The 22,517-nt window shown below is 41.7% G+C and overlaps 1 protein-coding gene across 1 annotated transcript in view; it reads left to right on the forward strand.

The window, feature by feature from the left end:
- The first annotated feature begins 6,555 nt into the window (after positions 1-6,555).
- The window catches only part of LZTS2 (leucine zipper tumor suppressor 2), a 233,462-nt gene continuing 217,500 nt past the window's right edge, over positions 6,556-22,517 (forward strand). The window contains exon 1 of the mRNA XM_077455324.1: positions 6,556-6,675. The gene's annotated coding sequence lies outside the window, so the exon portion shown is untranslated. The remainder of the gene's footprint in view (positions 6,676-22,517) is intronic.

Here is a 22,517-nt window from a genome sequence, read left to right on the forward strand (position 1 = left end):
TGAGGGGCGACTATAGTTGGTGGAGGGGGAGGGGGGTGACACCAACCCTAGTGGCGCTACTGATGCCAAGGATGTATACAAACACCAGAGCTAAGCATGCATCTGTGGAAGGGGAGACGGAGCTAGTTTAGGTCAGTACTCAGGGGGGCAAAAGGGATAAATGCCCTCTGTGTTAAAATACATTAATCCTTTGAATGTATGCATTTAGCATCACAAAATCAGCGTAATAATTTAAAAAAATGATGTGTGCTATTTTGAGTTATCAGTTTAAAGAAAGATTGATTTACTTATTTCAGTAGACCCAGGATACTTGGATGAATTTTATTTGTATCATATGTAATACAATATACAATGTGTATTACAAGAAATATAGGTACATGTGGGATTTGTACAATATGAATTATGTTGTTTGTATAATTTTTCTTTTTCCTTTCAGTAATCACACTGTCCGCTCTAGCATCCAGAGAGCATTTAATCTTTAGTAATGTAATAGGAGATAATCCACCCTCCTGTATCTCATATAGGCTGACTGCCTCCGGCCAGTTATGTAACTCCGCGTCTGTAAGATGCTTTGGATGTTTATTCTGTGTCCTATTTAATATACTGCTGCTGCAGTCATTGCTCTAGTGACTTATGATGCTTCTTTTAATACACGTTCAATGTTTTATATGATGATCAAATCCCTGTTTGATTATAGGTGAGTCTAAATAGGTAGCCATTTGATTTTGTCATAGTTTAGCATGATCATCCATAAAGTTTTTTATGTGTTACTGGTAAAATGGTGCCTGTTTAGTGAATAGAAGTCTATAGGTTACATGTGAAAAGACAGACCACCATCAGTAACAGTGTTACCAACCGCTGGTATTTTTACTGACAGCCAGTAAAAAATGGGGACTTTTCTGCTGCCAGTAAATGCCAGTGAAAGAAAAAGGTTACCAGTAAAAAATATGGCTGTGAGGTTTGGCCGAGACCATCCGAGTGCCTGCTACAGTGTGTTCGGACTGTGCCCGCAGTGTGTCGCGTGAAGTCATGGTGCAAGGGAACGGAGCAGCCAGAGCCTCATGTGCAGGTCTGTGGAACGGGAGGAAGGCAAGCCGGGAGTGGACTGAAGGGACCACCTGGCATGGAGAGAGGTGCCATCATCTGTGCTGCTGCACACTGCTGTCAGTGTCATTGTGAGAGTCAGGTTTGTGTGTGTCGCCCATTCTAATTTTTTGCCCTCTCGATTCCTGTAACTGAGTTACTTATTTACTATATCAAAAATAAAATAAGTAATATGTTTTTGTCTTAATATCTACCTTAAATCACTTTGCTAATTGCATATTGTACTTGTCTGTAGCCTAAATACTGAAATTTCCACTTAAAACTGTAAAAACTTGACTGTGCCAGTAAATTTTGGGTGTCATGTCAGTCAATTTCAATCTGGTAGGTTGTCAACGCTGATCAGTAATATGTGACCCCTACTAACTTATCTGTGGGGTTGTATTTACTCTATGCCAAAGGCTGGAACCTGTATGTGCACAATCTTTGGTGCCCAATGCAATGCCCCTCTGTTGGGATCATCACTTTTACAAGAACATGTTTTGGGTGGCCATTAGCTGTACAGGGGAAAGCCACATCTTTGTCACATCTTTGGACTATCCGACGGACTTTGCAGCTGAGGTCCCCCGGACTTTTAAACGAACGGACTTGCCCACACACTATCACTCCAAAAGTCCGCTGGATTCAAACGTGATGACGTACGACCGGTCTAGAATAAGGAAGTTCATAGCCAGTAGCCAATAGCTGCCCTAGCGTCCGTTTTTCGTCCGTCGGACTAGCACACAGACGAGCGGATCTTTCGCCCCCGGACTCGAGTCCGTGGGATTGATTTAAAACATGTTTTATTTCTAGGTCTGTCTGACTTTTGGGAAAGAAAAGTCTGCTGGAGCCCACACACGGTCGAATTGTCCGACGGATTCCGCTCCGCCTGACCTAGTCCGGCAAAGTCTGATCGTGTGTACGTGGCATAAATCAACCTAAATTATAGCCATGGTTGGCCTTACCAACACCACTCCACACAACAAACTTTGATTGAGAAATCCAAGGAGCTGGATGGAAATAGGTATTCTGACAGCTATGGGTGTTGGCTATTGGAGAACAATAGCATACAATAGCTGTTTAGTGTGGATGGTGGAATCTTTGGATTTCTCTCATTCAGCCCAATGGTGTTGAGCGAGAAATCTTTTTGCGAGTGTGGCTGGCCTTACCTCCAAAGTGATACTGGCTTAATGAAAAACCCAATAGCCATTCAGCATTGGGGTTCCAAGTTCAGCTACAACAAGGTAGTCTATCTTCTGCAAATTGTCATGCATTCCTGAAAACGGACACTGTTAACTTATTTATGACCAAATCGATCTTTACCAGTCTTTATTTTTGTGCCTATCTGGCTAAAGTAATACAATAAACTATTAGCTCTTTTGTAGCAGGGACAAATGTGATCTAAGTGGTTCTTTAAAATTATGTTACATTATGGGTAATATGGTGGCACTACTACAAAAATATTGTGAGTAGTAGTACCCTCTTAATAAATAATAATAAATACAATCCAAGTATAAGAAACACTTCAAGTGTAACTTGAAGGCCCACACAATCATTTCAGGTGTAGGATCCTTCCTTAGACATTTGGCTTCAACATGTGCTCCTTAGTGAAAAACAGTTCAAATAATACGTGACCACCACCACCACCTCCAGGTGAATTGGCCGCTCACCTTAGGAAAAGACCCTTTGGGTCTAATAATGCCTTTTGGTTTTCTGATCTTTAGTAATCCTCAGGGGAACCACCAATGTATAATAAATCCTCTGTATCAAAAATGCCAGACACTCTGCTTGTCTGAAGTAACTCAGGACAGAAAGATAACTTTAATTGCGCGAAATAGTTTAAGAATAATATGTTTTATTAGATATAAAAATGCTCACTCACATAGCTATCGTCTTGTATATGGCATAAAAAGATCCCACAACGAGATCACAACCAGCATGTCGTATTTTTAGCATATGATTTTTGCCAGAAGCTACAGCTTCTAGCAATAATCACTTTGCTCCCCTGGCAGGGACAGCTCCCTGCGCCCCATGGTACCATCTATGGCTGGCTTTAGGCTGTGGCAGACTGACCTCTCATCCTGAATAGTTTGAGGTCCAACATCACGTGGCAGAACCAGAAGCTTGACACCAATGATTTCTTTACCTTTTGTCTGCAAAGGTGCCATTATAATCTTCACTGTATGGGGCTCATTCTTCCAACTGACCGCTAGGGATGAGCTTGTGCTTGGTCTAGACAGATAATAGCTGTTATTGCCCAGGCCAATAAGCTGCGGGTGGGGAATTTCATGCAGGTGCACATATACACAGAGATGGGCATATGCATGACCTCATTGATCTAATATAGCCATATTAGCACAATTACATTGACCTATAATGGACCATGTTACAGTAGGTCAATGATGTCTTAAGCATGCTCGCTCCTTTATGTACATCAGCAGTGGGGAATCTCCTGCATATGTAGCAGTTAGTTGGATGAGACAAACCATTTAACACTGACAGGGGTCCTTACAACGATCAGCTTTTATTTATAAATACTACACAATAGTGATGTGCTATAATCAATATTCCACCTAAAACCTAAAGTGCAACATGCTAAATACAACAAAATGACCATAGGGAGAGAAGACCACCACAACAACTCACCCCACCACTTAAATATCTATAATCTATATATTTTCAGCTTTTATTTATGTATAACCTTTATATAGTTGCTACAACTGCTTGTAAAGTATTAGCTGAAGTTTGGAAAAGGACTCCGCTGTCCGTTTACACCGACTACCTTTCTGATCCGCCTACACAATGGGGGATAGATCCACCTTTTTTTTAGCAGACCGAATTGGACCCAGAGGTAGGTTGGTAAAAAAGGACACTAGTCTGTTTACACCCCCCCCCCTTCCTGCCACCCTCTGGTGACTCTTCGGGCTCTCCCGTGTGATCAGAAAGCCGGAGATCTGTTCCGGTATTCCAGAGAAGGGGGCAAGTGCACATATTTTTACACTCACCGGAGTTTTGCATTTCACAGTTATTTTTAACGGGAAACTGAGCTTATAGGGTGAAATACATTATTTGGAAATCCATCGAACTGTTAATGTGTTGAATTATAAAAGCAGAGGTGTTCTGTCACATTAGAAAACCTGTGAAATCAGAAAGTTTGCCGCTACTTTTAAAATTCAACATTTAAACAGTTTGGATTTCTATATACTGTATTTCACCTTATACGAGCCATTTACTGTTAAAAAATAACTATGAAATGCAAAACTCTGGTGGGTGTAACATGATGTCCGCTTGCCCCCTTCTCGATGTATTGTTACTATGGAGGAGTGCTGGGTGTAGCAAGATGGCGGCAATGGAACGTCGCTTCCGTTACAAAATCTGATGGGTCGCCATATCTGACAGAACACCGGCGGCAGTGCCAGATTACCATAGAGCTGCGGGAGGCCTGCATGGTCCCCGGCAATCTCTATGACCTTAGGAGGCCAGAACTGACATCATTGCGTCACATCCGGCTCTGGCAGATGTAAACACTGACATTTTTTCTTCCCTGGAAAGCAGAGATTGATGGGTTTTTTTTTTATATCATGCTTTCCAGGGTTGAGAAGATATCTGGGTCTTATTGAACCCCAGATCTCTTAATAAAGAGGACCTGTCATGCCTTATTCCTATTACAAGGGATGTTTACATTCCTTGTAATATTAATAAAAGCGAAAAAAAATTTAAGGTTTAGGTTGCGCCCGCATATGAGGTCCGCACCAGACATGTGAGGTGTTAGACCCCTTTCACACTAGGGCGCTTCCGGCGTTAGCAGTAAAGCACCGCTAGTTTTAGCGACACTTTACCGCTGTTATAGGCACTTCTCGGCTACTAGCGGGTGTTTTTAACCCCTGCTAGCGGCCAAGGAATGGGTTAATAGGGTTAAAAAAAAGGGGGTTAATAGTGCCCATGTTGTTCATTTCAATGGGAAGGGGTGGTGTGGGAGAAGTGTAAACATTCCCGCACCGCCCCAAAGACGCTGCTTTTAGGACTTTTTTTTCCCGTCCTGCAAACACACTGCCCCAGTGTGAAAGCAATCAGGCTTTCACACTGGAGTGGCTTGGGAGGCGCTTGAGTGGAGCTTTGCAGGAGCTTTACATGCGCTGTTTTTAGTGCTAAAATGCCTGAAAAGTGCCCCAGGGTGAAAGGGGTCTTACAGCGAGAGCAATAATTCTAGCACTAGATCCCCTCTCTAAACTTGTAACAATTTTAAAACATAGCCTATGGAGACTAATGGTCCGTACACACGATATGAAAATTGGATGAAAAATACCGCTTTCGACACGATCGTACCATAATCAGATCGTTAGTACAGAGTTTTCAAGAGCCGATCACGGCAGTTCATCCGATATTATTTTATCGAACATGCACAAAAAATTTTCTCGTACGATGCCAGATCATACAATTTCCGTTTAATCAGTACAGTTGTCGTCTGAAAATACAATACAAATACACAACAAAACATGACATCACTTCCGATTTTTTTACGTACGAGAATTTTCATGACTTTAGTAACCTATTCAATTTCTACTTGCGACTAGTAAGCGACGGATCGTGTGTACACGGGGCACTAAAAGTTAGGTGCCATTCCATGAGTGTGCACAATTTTAAAGCGTGACATATTAAGTATCTATCTACTCAGCGTAACATCATCTTTTATACATTACCAAAAAATTGGGTTATATATTGTTTTTTGCATTAAAATTTGTTAAAGTGTATTTTTTCCAAATTGCGGTTTGAAAAATTGCTGTGCAAATACACCGTGTGACATAACAAATTGCAACGACCGGCACTTTATTTTCTAGGGTCTGTGCTAAAAAAAGAAAAGAAAACTTTTATATATATATACATATATATATATATATATATGTGTGTGTGTGTGTGTGTGTGTGTGTGTGTGTGTGTGTGTGTGTGTGTGTGTGTGTGTGTGTGTGTGTATGTATGTATGTATGTATGTATGTATATATATATATATATATATATATATATACATACCCTTGACTGATGTGAATGTACAATGTATATGTAAAGTGCTGCGTAAAATTGACTGCGCTATATAAGTACCTTAAATAATAATATATATATAATGTTTGGGGGTTTTAAATACTTAAAGTAAACAAATGATTTTTACATATATGAGAGAAAATGTCACAATTGGTCTGGGTGGAAAGCAATAATAAAAAGAAAAAGAAAAGTGCCCCTTCTAATAGGGTAAAGTGCCCCTAGTAATATGCCCTATTAGTGGCGTTCGTGCGTCTTCCCCTATTGGAGTTTTGTTGATGTCACTCCCATGGACGGCCCCCATACAGTCGCCTGTCGCTCAGACCCTGGCGGGGCCCCTCCACTGGGTAATCAGCGAATGACTCCCCGGGAGAGGGCGTGTCCCGCGGCTCGGCCAGTGGGGAGGAGACAGGGGGGTGTGAGCTGTGCTTGTCCCTGCAGCAGTAGCACAGGCATAGAAGAGATCGCTGTGGAGTGTGAGCTCCTGGGGTCAGTGTCCGGGGTCTGTGCGGATTATCGGAGCCTCCACGCTGGGAAGTGACCTCCTCTTCCTCCTCCTATGTAAGTGTTTGATTTCTTCCTCCTCATCACACTTCCCACAGCAGTCTGACTTTCTAATGAGCTGCACATGAGAGGCAGCCGGGGCAATAACAAGGTACAAGTGCAGAGGTCAGCAGTATGGGAGATCCAGCACCCCCCCTCTGCTGGCTCAGCCAAGAGGTTCTGCAGCAGCTGCCCTACAACTTGCTCTAGTCTATGTATTAGAATACAATGCCTCTTCTCTAGATCGGTTGTTTGTACTCCTTTCTCTGCTCACTCCCCAGCTGACTATACTTTACTTCTTTTTCACTTGTTTCTTTAATATTTCCTAACCCTAGGGCCCTTTTACAAAAAATAAAAAATAAATAAAACAAACTAAAACTATTAGTAACGCATCAAAAACGCATGCATTTTGATGTGTATGCGCACTGCGATTCATTTCTTTGTGTGTTGTCATCCAATGTGAATCAACAGGTCACTGGAAGGGTCAGACTGCTGACAACACTTTATTTTGTTTTACTTCTTGACTTTCAGCTGGGCTGCGTTTATTTGTGTTGCATTAAAATGCAGACATGATATGTTTTACCGCAACGCACGTCTACACAGCGTTGTGTTTTGAACCCTTGCGTTGGTTTGGTGTGGGGCAAAAACACAGGTCACTGTATGTGGTGTGCAGAGGGGAAAAACAAACAGAAAATGCAGAACTTTACTGCATGTCAAATTTTGTTTTGCGTGCGTTTTTTTTTTTTTTTCTATACAGGCCACATCAAGGGTCCAGATTCTAACATTTTATAATTTTTATTATTTTCATATGTTGTGATGCACATTTTTGTTTCGTAAAAATGCAGACGTGCATGCTTTGTGTATCTGTGATATATTATATTTTGCAGCACAAGAAAGTGAACAAATCGCATAGAAAACAGTTTTTTTTTTCTATGTGGGAGATTTATTAAAACTGGTGCAGCTGTGCATTGTAACTAATCAGCTTCTAACTTAAGCTTGTTCAATTAAACTTTGACAATAAGGTCCCATTACCCTTAGCACGACTCCAAAGTCGCACGGTTTCTAGTTTTGACTTTGTAGCAACATTCGGTGTGACTCAATTTTACACTTGGTGGATCTAAGTTGCATAAAAAGTCACACCAAAGTAGTGCAGGTACCTTTTCAAAGTCGCTGCAACTTTGAGTCTGGGTTCACACTGTGTGCGGCTGCACTTCACAGTAGGGGTCCGGTGCGTCCCCCTCTTCTTTTTCAGGGAGCAATCCGGTCCGAATTTTTTACGTAGCCACACAGGACTCCTGTGTAATCTGCTCCGCAGCCGCCACGGAGATGTATGATCCGGTTTCCTTTGAGAACTGGTCACAATCTCCTGTCATGCGAATTCCTCGCATCCAATTCGCATCAGTGTGAGCCCAGCCTAAGTTGCACCGATTTGAACAGGCACCATTAAAAAGAATGGGCTGAAACTTGTAATGCGATTTTGATGTCCAAGGCCGCATAACAAATCGCACAAGTGTGAATGGAGCCTTAAAGGAGTTCACTTTAAAAATACCCTTTTTTTTTTAATTTTATTTTTTTCAGGTAAAAAAAAAAAATTTACGCTTTTTTATTTTTAAATTTAGGAGCCTGGAAAGCATTGCATCAGCGATCAGCAGATTGCTGATGCCATGCAGGTCTCCTGCACAGTGGCAGGGTGAGCTGTCTGCCTGTACATCGTATGGCTAGACCTTTTCACACTGGCAGGAAGACTTGGTGAACTACAATACCACTCAACAGCGCCATGGTAGTTCATTGAGAATTACAAGATGACATCGGCAAAGGCTGTTGGTACTTGTAGTCCATTCATTCACAGATCCCCACTCTTTCACAGCACCCCACACAGCCACACTCTCTTTTCAAAAAGTAATAATTAATAAAGGGAACTTCTCCCCATACCGCTGTCACAAGGAGAGGGGAGGGTGGAGCAGCTGCAGCTTTGGGAACATGTTGCACCCTAAAAACAAGTGGAACATGTAACGTGTTCCCAAAGGTGAACTTGTCCTTTTTAGTCCTGTTTCAATCAGATGTTGAGTTCACATCCGACAAAAATTTTATAGTCATATAATAGTCATGTTATAGGCACATCCAGCTTTTATCTGATGAAAAAGCGAGATCAGCTGTCAAAAGCACTGTACTAACGATCCGAAAATCCGCAGACAGCTTGTCGTACAAATTTTTCCATCTGATTTTTGTATTGTGTGTACAGGCCTTTATACAACTCAGCAGACATTAGACAAAATTCTGATGTGAATAAGTGAGAATTTTGTGTGAAAATGTTATTTTATTTTATTTTTTAGAGAAGCAAGTCTTGAATAGAGATGAGCTCAGGCGTGTTCGCATGGTCCACGTGCAGAGCCTGCCAGGAAGTTGGCGCAGCGCTAATCGCAAGCAGTGAGACATTGCCCGATCTCTGCAGCGGCACATCAGGGAAATGTCTCACTGCCTGCGATTAGCGTAGTGCAGCACTGCGCCGACTTCCTGGTGGGCTCTGCATGTGGAGTGTGTGAACACACCTGAGATCATCCTTCGTCTTGAACCCTAATGCCGCGTACACACGATCGGACTTTCCAGCAGACTTGGTCTGGCGGACCGGAATCACTCGGACAATTTGATAGTGTGTGGGCTCCAGCGTTTTTTTTTTTTTTTTTTTTTTCCCCAAAAGTCCGATGGACCTAGAAATAAAACATGTTTCAAATCTATCCGACGGACTAAAAATCGGGAAAACCGTTTGTCTGTATGCTGGTCCGACAGACCAAATACGATGCAAGAGCAGCTATTGGCTACTGGCTATTGAACTTCCTTGTTTAGTCCCATTTACGTCATCACGTTCAAAACGAACGGACTTAGTCCGGTCGTGTGTGGCTAAGTCTGTTTCGTTCAGAAAGTCTGCTGGACCTCTGCCCAAAGTCCATAGGGAAGACCGTCGAACCCAGTCCATCAAATTCCGGTCGTGTGTACGCGGCATGATTGTTACAAACTGCGTTCTAATAGTGCTGCCAAATACTTGTTATCTGCAACATAAAATAAATATACTTTAAGAGCTGGCTTCCAAAACAAACTGAAAGTTTGTATTGTCACTGTACCCTGCGGAGGCCAATCACAATTCAGGTACCAACGTGCCGCTGTAAGTTGCAGGATGGTAGCTATAGCCTGATTGGCTGTTCCTGGCAGCATCCCCATGTTCTAAGTCAACCCTAGTACATTCAGTACAATAATTCTAGACATAAACTTGTTAGAAAAACTATAATTCTGTATCATTTCATTACATGTAAGATCAGAGACTTGAACTGATCAGAGTGCTTTTGATTTGCATGTTTTGGGCTTGCTGCGGGGGTGGGAAGGACGGGGCGTTTGTAATTTAGTAAGTTTTGCTGTAGTCGGGGTCACGTCTGCCTTGTAGTGGAGTTTCTGCGGCCAGGATTGCTGAGTTTGCACAAATGACTGTAATTCATGGCAGACTCTGCACAGGAGAGATCGACGCTTCATTTCCAGCCGTTCGTTAAGAGCAAAATATTTCTTTTGTGCTGAGAATGGATTTTTGGTCATTTTATGTCTGCCAAATAAATGCTCCTTGTGTGGGACCAGTGCGTGTTCCTGTGTATTTCCCTCCTCTGATTTCTCCACCTCTTTTGTTTATCTTGTTCCTTTACATTTCCATAAGGAAAGCATTTGGTGTGACCGATGGAAAATTCTTCTACAGGGGAACTGTATACCAGTATAATGCTGTGTCTGTGATAGGCCGAGGGGTGAAGGGGTAACATTCCTCCATGCCCTGAAATCTTCCACCAGCTAAAACTTTGTGTTTGTGGATAAGAAAAGCACGTCTGACGGCTTTTAGGGCTCAGTCACACCAGCAGCATTTCCATATACAGTATACAGGCGTATAGTTCTGTATGCTTCTAATGACTGTACTATAGGAAACAATGACCAGGGTCCCTTCACACCTGTCCACAAGACTTAAAGTGGTTGTAAACCCTTACAGACCACTTTGGCCTACAGGTATGCCTAGATTAAGGCTTACCTGTAGGTCCAAGAAATATCTCCTAAACCTACACGGTTTAGGAGATATTTGCAAAAAGACAGGCACTGCGCCGTAGACAGCGGCGTGCATCGAGCATGCCGCTGCTAATATGCCATTAGTGGCGGCTCCCAATGCGCATGCGTGGGAGTGATGCCATCGCTGCTTTGGCCACTCACAGTGCCAGAGCAGCGATACCCGGAAGAAGATGGACGCTTCGTGCTACAGGGGACAGCAGTGACATCGCTGGCTCCTGTGTCAGGTAAGTGACATATAATGGGCTGCTATGTGATGCATAGTAATCAATTATGCTTTACATTTGCAGGGAGACAAAGAGGAAGTAAACCCGTCAGGGTTTACGTCCTCTTTAAAATCAAGTTTTCTATGTTAAAACTTGTCAAAAGTACATGGAGGGGGGATTTTGCCTTATTTCCTGTCCGGCCTGACATTCATCATATAGACAAGATGTGGGATGAGTGTCTATAACTTCCCATTCTGTTAGATGCCCATCAAATAGGAAGGGGGTGATTTTGGAATCATTTCCTGTTCTGCTTGATGCCTGTCAAATTGACAAGAAGTGGGGTGATTTTCTGGTATTTCCTGTTTTGTATGATGCCCATCAAATAGATAAGAAATGGGGGGGGGGGGGGGTGGGGGGCAGGGGGTCTTTCTATCATTATCTGTTCTGCCTGATACCTGTAAAATAACCAAGAAATGGGGTAATTTTCTGTTATTTCCTGCTCTGTCCAACCTTATAGCAGGGGAGCAGGGATATGCATTTAGTGGACCTCCAGCTGTTGCAAAACTACAAGTGTCATCATGCCTCTTGTGGCTGTCAGTCTTGCTGTGCATCATGGGACTTGTAGTTCTGCAACAGCTGGAGGTCCGCTAATTGCATATCTCTGTGTTGTAGAATAGATAGAAATTGTGTTTTTTTTATATATATATATATATATATATATATATATATATATATATCATAACTTCCTGTTCTGTTAGATGCCCATCAAAGAAGGGTGGTGATTTTGGAATCATTTCCTGTTCCACTTGAGACCTGTCAAATTGACAAGAAGTGGGGTGATTTTCTGTTATTTCCTGTTTTGTCTGATGCCTGTCAAATAGAACATCACCCCCTTTCTATCATTTCCTTTTCTATCTGATGCCCATCAAGTAGATAAGAAAATAGGTGATTTTTCTATCGTTATCTGTTCTGCCTATCAAATGGGCAAGATTTGGAGTTCTGTTATTTCCTGTTCTCTGACTCTATAAAATAGACAAGAAGTGGGGTGATGGTGATTTTTATATCATTTCCTGTTCTGTCTGATAACCATCAAGAATGCATGAATTTAGGTGATTTTTCTATCCTCATCTCTTCTGCCTGATATCTGTCAAATGGACAAGAAATTGGGTGATTTTATGTTATCTCCTGTTCTGTCTGATCTCCATCAAATAGAGAAGAAATTGAGTTTTTTTTTTATCATTTCCTCTGCTAATACCCGTCAAATAGTATAGTGGTGATTTTTTTTTTTTTTTTCCCTCACTTCCTGTTTTGTCTAACATTGGTCTAATATTATTATTATTATTATTATTATTATACAGCAGGGTGGATTTGATTTAAATCACTAGGAAAAAGGCTTGATTTAAAAAATATTTTGAGGGCAACTGTCATCTCTGTTCCTCGGCGGCTCCTTCTCTGACCCGCTGTTGACTCACCAACAGTTCCATTCACTTTAATGGGACGGCTGGGGATGTGGCAGTGACACAACAAGGTGAGGGTTGCAGTGGCAGCAGGTGAGTGGATGCCCGCTAACAGGCGCTACCATGATGGATCTGAAATGACAGGTGCTCTTTAAATGTAAGGAATCATTCTTGCTGGTAGTTGGGAAACTTTCAATTTGTTTGCAAATATTAAAGATTCTATTTAGAATAATAAGCTGTCAGCTATATCAGAACTGATTAATTCGTACAGTTGGTAGTGTACATAGATGTGCAAAACAATGGGATAAAGGAATATCATGGTTACTGTGAAATTGTGTGAATGCATCAATGCAGTGCATGTTATCTCAGCTTGCAGAGTTTGGATTCATTGAATGACTTTACCAAAAATTTTAAATACTGCAGAATATACAGCCTCATCCTACATAACTAATCTCCATTTCACGTTGAATAAATTATTAATGTATAATAAATAGAAAACTATCTTTTAGATAGATTTTTACTCAAAGCATTTTTATAAAAATAAATTTGATAAAAATCAGAGTTATTTATTTATAAAAAAAATCCAAAGATTTTTATCCACCCTGTTATATAGGATTGTGCTAACAGTTTACACAGTGCTTTACAATATAAAGGGGGACCATACATTTACAACACAGAAGGGGTAGGAGGGCCCATGGAGCGTACAATCTAAATAGACAGAAAGCTGTAATAGAAAGTTTATCAGAGGTTCTAATGCCGCGTACACACGGGCGGATTGTATGGCGTACTTAGTCCGTCGAAACACATTTCAGCGGACAGTCCGCTCGTGTGCGGGCTTCAGCGGACTTTTTCAGCGTGCAGTCCGGAGTACTAAGTATTTCGTTTTTTTCGAAATTCTGTCCGTCGTACTTTGGTTTCAGCGGACAATACGGTCGTCAGTATGCTAGTTCGACGGACTAAGAATGGCGCATGCCCAGAAAGGATTTACACGGCGGAAGGGTGCTTTGCTGTGTCTTGGACTTCCTATTTCTAGTCCCGTCATACGTGCTGTACACGTCATCGCGCAAGCTTTCGACGGACTGTTTGTGTATCCGTGTGTGGTCAAGTCCATTCAGTGGAAAGTACGACAGACTGTCCGTCGGATTGTATGACGGACTAAGTACGCCATACAATCCGCTCGTGTGTACGCGGCATAACTGATTCCAGCTCCATCTAAAACAAAAATACAGTTTTGGGTTTGGCCAATGTTGGGTTTCATGCAACTGAACATCTCCCTTTGGACGTAATGGACGCCTTAGGGCAGCAATGTGTGTTATTATTATCATTTACAAAGCTCTGGCTCTGCTGATATAATTATTGTTTATTGTAAGCAAGACAATGAATCTTGTTCACAAGTAGTAGTCCAAGGTCATCGCTTATCATTAATTGGCCACTTCACACTTTGAGCTCAGTGGGCATTGCATGGCTGGGGTGGCCAACATGCTACCAGACCTGCTCTGAAGATGCTCTATACATCTGTTCTAGCACATGGAACACACTTTGGTTGTGCCGTGCTTTTGGGGGCCTTTTCCCCCATATCTTTATATACGGTGGATGTGCCATGTTCCTATTGCCCTGGCACTAGCTCTGAAGGTCTCCATATTGATATTTAGCAGACAGTTCAACTACACAGCAGGCGCATGTTTACTTCCTTTAGCCAATTAATTTGTCTAGTAGTATCAATTAGTATCATTTATTATAGTATTAGTATACATAATAATAAATTATAGTAGAAGTATTAATTAGTATAATCCTAGTATAGTATCAGCATGTTTAGAATCAATTATAGTATCATTCAGTATACAAAATTATAGTAGTAGCAATTAGTGACAACTAATTTAATCAATTATAGCATCAGTATACACAATCATTTATACTATAGTATAGTAGTATCTATTAGGATCAATCCAGTAGTAGCAATTTTTCCAATGATCACCATACACATTATAGTCAGATTGTACAACCTGCAAAAACTATAAAATCAATTTGTATCCATTTATGCAGGCGCTTGCTCTATATAGATGTTGCTAGATCTAATAGTGTGTGTGTGTGTGTGTGTGTGTATATATATATATATATATATATATATATATATATATATATATATATATATATATATATATATATATATATATATATATATATATATATATATATATATATATTATTGTATGTATATGTGCTGCAAATTTCTCCATTGAAGTTTATTGAACCAAAAAGAGCTCAATTTTTTTTTTGTTTTAAAAAAAAAAGTCCCTGACCCTTTGTGAAAAACACAGCGGCTGAAGAAAGAATATATGTGAACGTGTCCCATAAGAATCCACGGTAAATGGAATGTAGTGCGTTTCTGAAAAAAAGCATAGCTGTGAACCGAGCCTAAGATGTCCAGTAGTATCAACAGTTGTCCAACAGTTATGAGTTTGCCAGTAGCAGAGTCCTTCATGGCCACCCTACTAAGTGTTTTTCTGCTTATTGGTTAAAGCGCCACCTATAAGGCCCCGTTCTCACTTGAGCAATGCTGCCGTGTCGTGTTTTTAGCGCATCTTTTAGTGCATTTTCAAAGCAAATTTTTGGAGCAGCGTCAATAGTGGAAGGGCTGGTTCACCCCACAAAGATGCACTCCAGATCCGTTCTGGATGTGTTTCTGCATGCGCATTTTTGGTGCGTTTTTAATGTGTTTTTGATGCATTCCAGGTGCTTTTTTTTATTTTATTTCACTATACTAGGGTCCAGTGCATTTTTGATGCATTTTACTGCGTTCCAGTGCAGGAAAAATGCAGAATATTTGAAATTATTTTTTTTCCTGGAACTGACTGCACTGGTGTGAACTATGCCATTAGAAATCCTATAATCTACATTCCATGCGTTTTTTGATGCAAAACAAAAAGGCAGTGGGCTGAACATGCTGCATTTTTTCTGTACTGGACTGTATTGGAACGCTGTTAGGGCCGGTTCACACCACAAAAATGCATTTCAGATTTGTTGCGGATACGCTTCTGCATCTGCAGTCTGCATTTTTGCTACATTTACGGATGCATTCCAGTTGCTTCTTCCCCTTTTTTTTAATTCATTTATTTTTTCACTATACTAGGGTTCAGTGCTTTTTTGATTCGTTTTACTGCATTCCACTACAGTCCAGTGCAGGAAAAATGCAGCATGTTCTACCTTTTTTTTTTTTTTTTTTTTGGAACTGACTGCACTGGTGTGAACTGTGCCATTTGAAACCATATAACCTACTTTCCTTGCATTTTTGATGCAGAACAAAAACGCACCGGACTGCATGTGCGGTGAACTGGCCCTAGAACACACATATCCTTATTTAAGGTTAAGAAAAGAGGGGGGAAAATGCACTGGACTGCACCAAAAACGTGTCAAAAAAGCACATGCTGAAATGCATCTAGAACGCATCCGAGCTGTGTTTTCTATGGTGTGAATTGGCCCTAAAGAAGCTCATGTTTGAAATTTTGGCGCTGGGCATTTTTGCATTTTTTTTCATATGGAAATTGGCTGACAAAACACATAACTTCTACCTGCATTTGGGGTGCCATTAAAAATTAATGGCACCACAAGCGTGTCAGACATTTTTGTGGATTCTTTTACGTGTTGACAGAAAAATCGTTTGTCTGCTATGCCCATGTGTGAACAGGGCCTTAGGATGGCTCTCATGGCAGAGGGCAGACACTGCAGTGTACATTCATACTGTATGTATTCTAATAAAGTTGGAATGTTTTAGGAGATACACTGTGATGTCACATTGACAGGTGGAAATATTCTCCCATTGGTTAATTGAAAGGTATGTCTTAGAAGAAGAACAAAACATATGCGGTACATCTCTGCAATATATAGGGAAGCGTTCTATGTACAGGATAAGTTAGGATAAAGAAGATGTGTCATATAAGGTGATGGTGACGTGTTTAATGACATCCTAAACAATGTGGCTGTAATTTGAAGTTTGTGCTCCTTTAACCTTTAGGATTGCCAGGGACGGGCACATTTATGGCACATTTATGATCATGACACAGTTGAAGTGTGTATCTGCTCGCTGGTATGAGGATGAGTTATTCTTCATCATTTCTCTGAGATTGTGGCTGTTGATGTTTTTCTAGATGAGACCTCATGATGATATATTTTTTTTTCCTCCTAAAATGTTTGATAAATCACAAGTGTAATGTAAATACATTTTAGCTAGTTGTATGCAAAACAATATCTAGAAAACATATAACTTACACATAAAACAATGATTTGTCTCATTTCATCCACTATCTTAAAATAAGTAATACACTTCTAATCTTTTGCATCTGTGATAGACGTAAGGCTACGTTCACACGTGTGTGTGTGTGTGTGTGTGTGTGTGTGTGTGTGTTGCAGGAATGCACACAAAATTGCATACTTTCCTGCAAAGCACAAAAAAAATGCAGCCCTTTAGAAGAGATGTGGGGACTCCCTCCCATCAGAACACGCAGATCAGTGCAGTAGCCACTGGCTGCAAGTGCCATTCGGATGCTGGTTTTCTAGCAGGGCCATTCAACAGAACTGGTCTAATGAGCAGACAGGGTTCACCAGTTCCTGCTCTACTGGGCTTCTTACATTTATGTTGGGGCTTTTTGGTTCCTTTTTAGCCCACCTTACTGTAACCTGTCTGGTTGTGCCTTTATCTTGGAAAGATTTCTTCCTCCTGTTCCAGATGAGAAAATATTCTCCCCAATAGGACACGGGTGGTACAAAACAAAAAATCCTGAAAAGGGTTTCAACCCCATCAGGGAAGTCTCTTTTAAGGCTGGGTTCACACTGCCTTACAGAGCGGCGTTTCTTGTAGTTGGCCCCCAGGTTTGCACACATCTCAGGAGGGATTTTGTCCCACTCCTCTGCAGATCCTCTCCAAGTCATTAAGGTTTTGAGGCTGATGTTTGGTAACTCCAAACCTTCAGCTCCCTCCACATATGTTCTATGGGATTAAGGTCTGGTGACTGGCTAGGCCACTCCAGGATCTTAATGTGCTTCTTCTTGAGCCACTCGTTTGTTGCCTTAGCTTTCTTGAGCAGGGGGACCTTGTGGACACTGCGGGATTTCGGTCCTTCACGGCGTAGTGTGTTACCAACTGTTTTCTTGGTGACTATGGTCCCAGCTGCCTTGAGATCATTGATAAGATACTCTCGTGTAGTTCTGGGCTGATGCCTCTCCATTCTCATGATCACTGAAACTGCACAAGGTGAGATCTTGCATGGAGCCCCAGACTGAAGGAGATTGACTGACAGTTATTTTGTGTTTCTTCCATTTGCGAATAATCGCACCAGCTGTTGTCACCCTTTCACCAAGCTGCTTTTGCGACGGTCTTGTAGCCCATTCCAGCCTTTTGTGTAGTTCTACAATCTTGTCCCTGATGTCCTTGGACAGATCTTTGGTCTTGGCCATGGTGGAGAGATTGGAATCTGATTGCTTCTGTGGACAGGTGTCTTTTTTTATACAGGTAACAAGCTGAGATTAGGAGCACTCCCTTTAAGGCCTGATTCACACCTATGCAGGTTACAGTTTGGATATTGCAGGTGCATTTTGCGTTTTGTATAAAAAAAATAAATAAAAAAAAATAAAATAATTTTTGATCCATTGAAGTCTATGGAACCAAAGACCAGAAAAAATTCCCTGGCCCTTTCCATAAAATGCACAAAAGTGAACATGACCCATACGATACTATTAAATGGATTGTAGTGTTTCTGCAAAACTGAAAATGCTCTAAAAAATACATAGGTGTGAACCAGCCCTCAGAGAGTGCTCCTAATCTCAGCTCCTTACCTGTATAGAAGACACCTGGGAGCCAGAAATCTTGCTTATAGGGGATCAAATACTTATTTCACTCCTTAAAATCCTAATTAATTGATTTACTTTTTTAAATTTTATTTTTTATTTTTTTGAATGCGTTTTTCTGGATATTTCTGTTATTCTGTCTCTTACTTTAAAAATAAAACTACCATTTAAAATTATAGACTGATCATTTCTTTGTCAGTGGGCAAACGTACAAAATCATCAGGGGATCAAATACTTTTTTTCTCCTCGCTGCATGCACCCCTGTGTGTCTAATGGATTGACTCAACCCAACTGCTACTTTTGCTGGACAGCTTGTTCTGTTAAATGAGGTTAAGGTTCAGTTTACATTTGTGACTTTGAACACATAGACCCCTTTCACACTGGGGCGTTTTTCAGGCATTTTTCATGTGCTTTAGCATTAAAAAAAAGCACCTGAAAGAAGCCGCAACTGCAATCCCAATGTAAAAGCCTGAGTGCTTTCACACCAAGATTCCTTTCACACTAGGGCATTTTTCAGGCGCTTTAGCGTTAAAAAAGCGCCTGAAAGAAGCTGCAACTGCAATCCCAATGTAAAAGCCCGAGTGCTTTCACACTGAGGCGCTGCGCTGGCAGGGCGTCAAAAAAAGTCCTGCAAGCAGCTTCTTTGCAGCGCTTTTGGAGCGGTTAATACAACGCTCCTAAAGCGCCCCTTCCCATTGAAATCAATGGGAAGCACCTGTAAAACGCCTGAAAAACGCTATTGGCAGCAGTGTTTTGTGGGTGCTTTTAACCGTTTATTTGGCCACTAGCAGGGGTTAAAAGCGCCCCAATAAAGCTCGAAAAACGCTGGTAAAGCTATGCTAGTTTAAGTGGCGCTTTAAGAGCGTTTTTCGGGCGCTGACATTGTGAAAGGGCTCTTAAAGCACTTGGGCTTTCACATTGGGACTGCAGATGAGGCTTCTTTCAAGCGCTTTACAGGCACTTTTTTTTTAACGCTAAAGCGCCTGAAAAACGCCTGAAAAACGCCCCAGTGTGAAAGGGGTCATAAAGTTGCATGACAAGTTGCAGCACATTGATTTCAATAGAACCCATTCTGGTCTATGCGACTTTGAAAAGGTTACGGCACTACTTTGATGCAACTTGAGTGCCAGAGACGCAGGCGAGATCATGTGACCAAGACGGAGCAGCCTGAAAATAGGTAGGTATATGCATCTTTCTTACACAGGTTAGTTGCACTGGTCATATATAAGCCAGTGTGGTGTGTGTGTGTGTGTGTGTGTGTGTGGGGTTTTTTTTCTTTTTTTTTTTCTTTTATCTGCCTATAGACTGATTGAAAAAAAACCTGAACGGATTCCTCCATCCACACAATCAGGAACGATCGAGAATTTCTTCCTGCTTTGCCATTGTATTTTGACAGCAGGACTCCTCCTCCTGTCAGAATACACTGATCAAACCAATTTTTTTTCCCCCACATCACTTAGTAAGACGTTTGTCATTAGATTGTCTTCTCACGAACAGGAATGGCCGTAGATGGACCAAAAATCATCCGGTCCCTGCTAAACAGGCCAAATTTTTTATATTTTTTTGGCCTAGTTAGACTTTAGCTGGAATTCTACTTTTCAGTTGTTTTTTTGATCTCCGTGCAAGTTTTTACTACTGACGATAATGCCTTGTACACACGGTCGGACATTCCGACCACAAAATCCGTCGGGTTTTTTTCTGATGGCTTTTGTGCTAAACTGGTGTTGCATACACACGGTCGGACAAAGTTCTCGGAAAATCCGATCGTTCGGAACGTGATGACGTTCGTTCGTTACGACGGAACTACGTTGAGGCTAGTAGCCAATAGCTTTGGTCTCGTAATTTGTTCTGAGCATGCGTGGCACTTTGTCTGATTGGAATTCTCTACAAATGATCGGAAAAAGTCCGATCGTATTTTCTTGTTGGAAAATTTGAGATCCTGCTCTCAAATTTTTTCCGTCTGAATCTCAGACGGAAAAAATACGATATAGCCCATGCACGATCGGATTTTCCGACAACCTAATCCGATCAGACCTTTTCCGTCTGAAAATCCAACTGTGTGTACAGGGCATTACTCTGCACACAGTGTAATCTTCACTCTTAAGGCTGGTACACACTGGCCGCCAACAGAAACCGGATGGCGTTCAGCCTGTCCGACAGAAGCCAGCCTAACGCTGAACGGGCATGCTGGAAAACCTGCAGCCAATCGACATCTGATCAGCGCTGGCAGCCAATGGCTGTGAGCACTGACTGGTGGGTTCTGGTGGGGGTGGCAGTCCCCATGTCAAAACGCAGTAGCTCAGCAGGGAGATCACTGTACTAACACCACATAGTTAGTACAGTGAGCTCCTCAGTTTAAATTTTTTTTTTTTTATTCAGCCTGTTGGGTCGAATGGGGGGAACTAGCTGTGTGTACGAGGCTTTAGATCATATTTTGAATGCAATTCTGCAAGAAAAGAACAGATGACTAATGCAGTGTTATCTTTGTTTACTAACAGTAAGCTCTGTGACGAGTAACTTACAGACTAGAGGGAGGATGTTTGTGTTCTCTAGTACGGGGCTGTGCTTTTGTTTTCATCTTTTGGTCTCTGTTTAGTCGTTTAGAAAGCTTTTAATGTTGCATTAATTTCCTAGTTTGCATGTTAAGTGCTGGACAGTTTGTCCCCATCCAACCTCCCCCATGTACTCTACATTAGACTGGAGGAACTTGTTATGATAGACGTTCAGCCTGAAGTGTCAGTTTGTCCTATTGTACTTGTCCGTTTTTTTTTTTTTTTTTTTCAGTACTTCCAACAAAGTAGTTATATCCTAAGGCAGTAATTGCTTAACCCTTTCAAGCAAGATATCACATACTTGTAATAGATGACAGTTAGACACATCATTCGTGAAAATATAGGGCTGCAAAATTAATGAAATTTTCTTCCAATTCCTGCTGAATCGGTCAGAATTTGAGTCATTCGAGTCACACTGTGTCCGGGGACATACACCCAAATTGGAGCCGCTGACTGTTTCCATGAGGTCACTGCATCACAGTTGACATGAATGGTAATACCCAGTCAAATGGGACATCTGTGCATCCCATGTGAAGACACATGGGTGAGAACGTAGCTACATCCGTGTGAACGAGGCCCAAATCCTGCATGATAGAGAAGAATTCAAGTGTCCTCCAGACTCATCTCTAGCTGAACTCTGCTCACTTTTTTTTTTTTTCTCTATAAGTTGGTTAAATTCTATCCCACAATTCATTGGAGTAGAAAATGAGCGCAAGTTGGGAGTTTGGCTAGATATAAGTTTGAAGGACACTCAACCTGGTTTATGGCCAGGATTTCCCCATTAGTAGATGACTTTATCTAGTCTTCATTGCAACTTGGTGATTTAGATTTGTCAAGCTCTGCATTACACAGTAATTATTCTGCACTCATTAAAAAAAAATAAAAAAATAGTGCTTGTAATATATAACACGGCCTCTTACATGAAGATGGATTTGTGACCAACACCCCCCCAAGGCTACATTGACAACAAGGGATAGTCTGCTGCATTCAGAGGAGCCCTAAATCTCATCTCTGGACACATCAACACTCTGTGCTATGGTTGCTTACAAACTGACTGATTAGCTGCAACCAGTTTGTGTGTGTGGCCAAAAACTTTGCGGAACCAGGGTCATTCGGATGGTCTGACTGCTCAGGTGTACTTAAAGAGGTTGTAAAGGTAAATGTTTTTTCACCTTAATGCATTCTATGCATTAATGTGAAAAAACATCTCACACTGCCGGGGCCCCTAGTCCCCCCCCCCCCCCCCCCCATTTTACTTACCTGACCCCTCGAAAATCCCGCGCTCGCCCCCTCCCCTGTCCCCTTCGCCGCTCAGCCTGGCCGCTGATTGGCTGGAGTGGATGGATTGAAAGAAGCGCAGTCATTGGCTCGCGCTGCTGTCAATCACATCCAATGACGCAGCGCGCCGGGGGGCGGGGCCGTGTGATACAACGAGCGGCTAAAGCCGCCGGCTGTATCACGGGAGCGCGCCTGCAGGTGCTTCTCACCATGTGAGGGAGCTCGCATGAACGTGAGAAGTACCTGCGGAAGGAAGCAGAGACAGCCGAGGGACCCCAGAAGAGCAGGTTCGGGGCCACTCTGTGCAAAATGAGCTGCACAGTGGAGGTAATTATAACATGTTTGTTTTGTTATTTTAAAAAAATAAAAAATTTTACTTCACAATCCCTTTAATACAGAGTACAATTCTGACAACTGCAGCTGTTTTGCACACTTTG

Source organism: Lithobates pipiens, unplaced genomic scaffold, assembly GCF_037356315.1.
Source record: "Lithobates pipiens isolate NorthernLeopardFrog02 unplaced genomic scaffold, aLitPip1_a1.2 Scaffold_25, whole genome shotgun sequence".
NCBI lineage: Eukaryota > Metazoa > Chordata > Amphibia > Anura > Ranidae > Lithobates > Lithobates pipiens.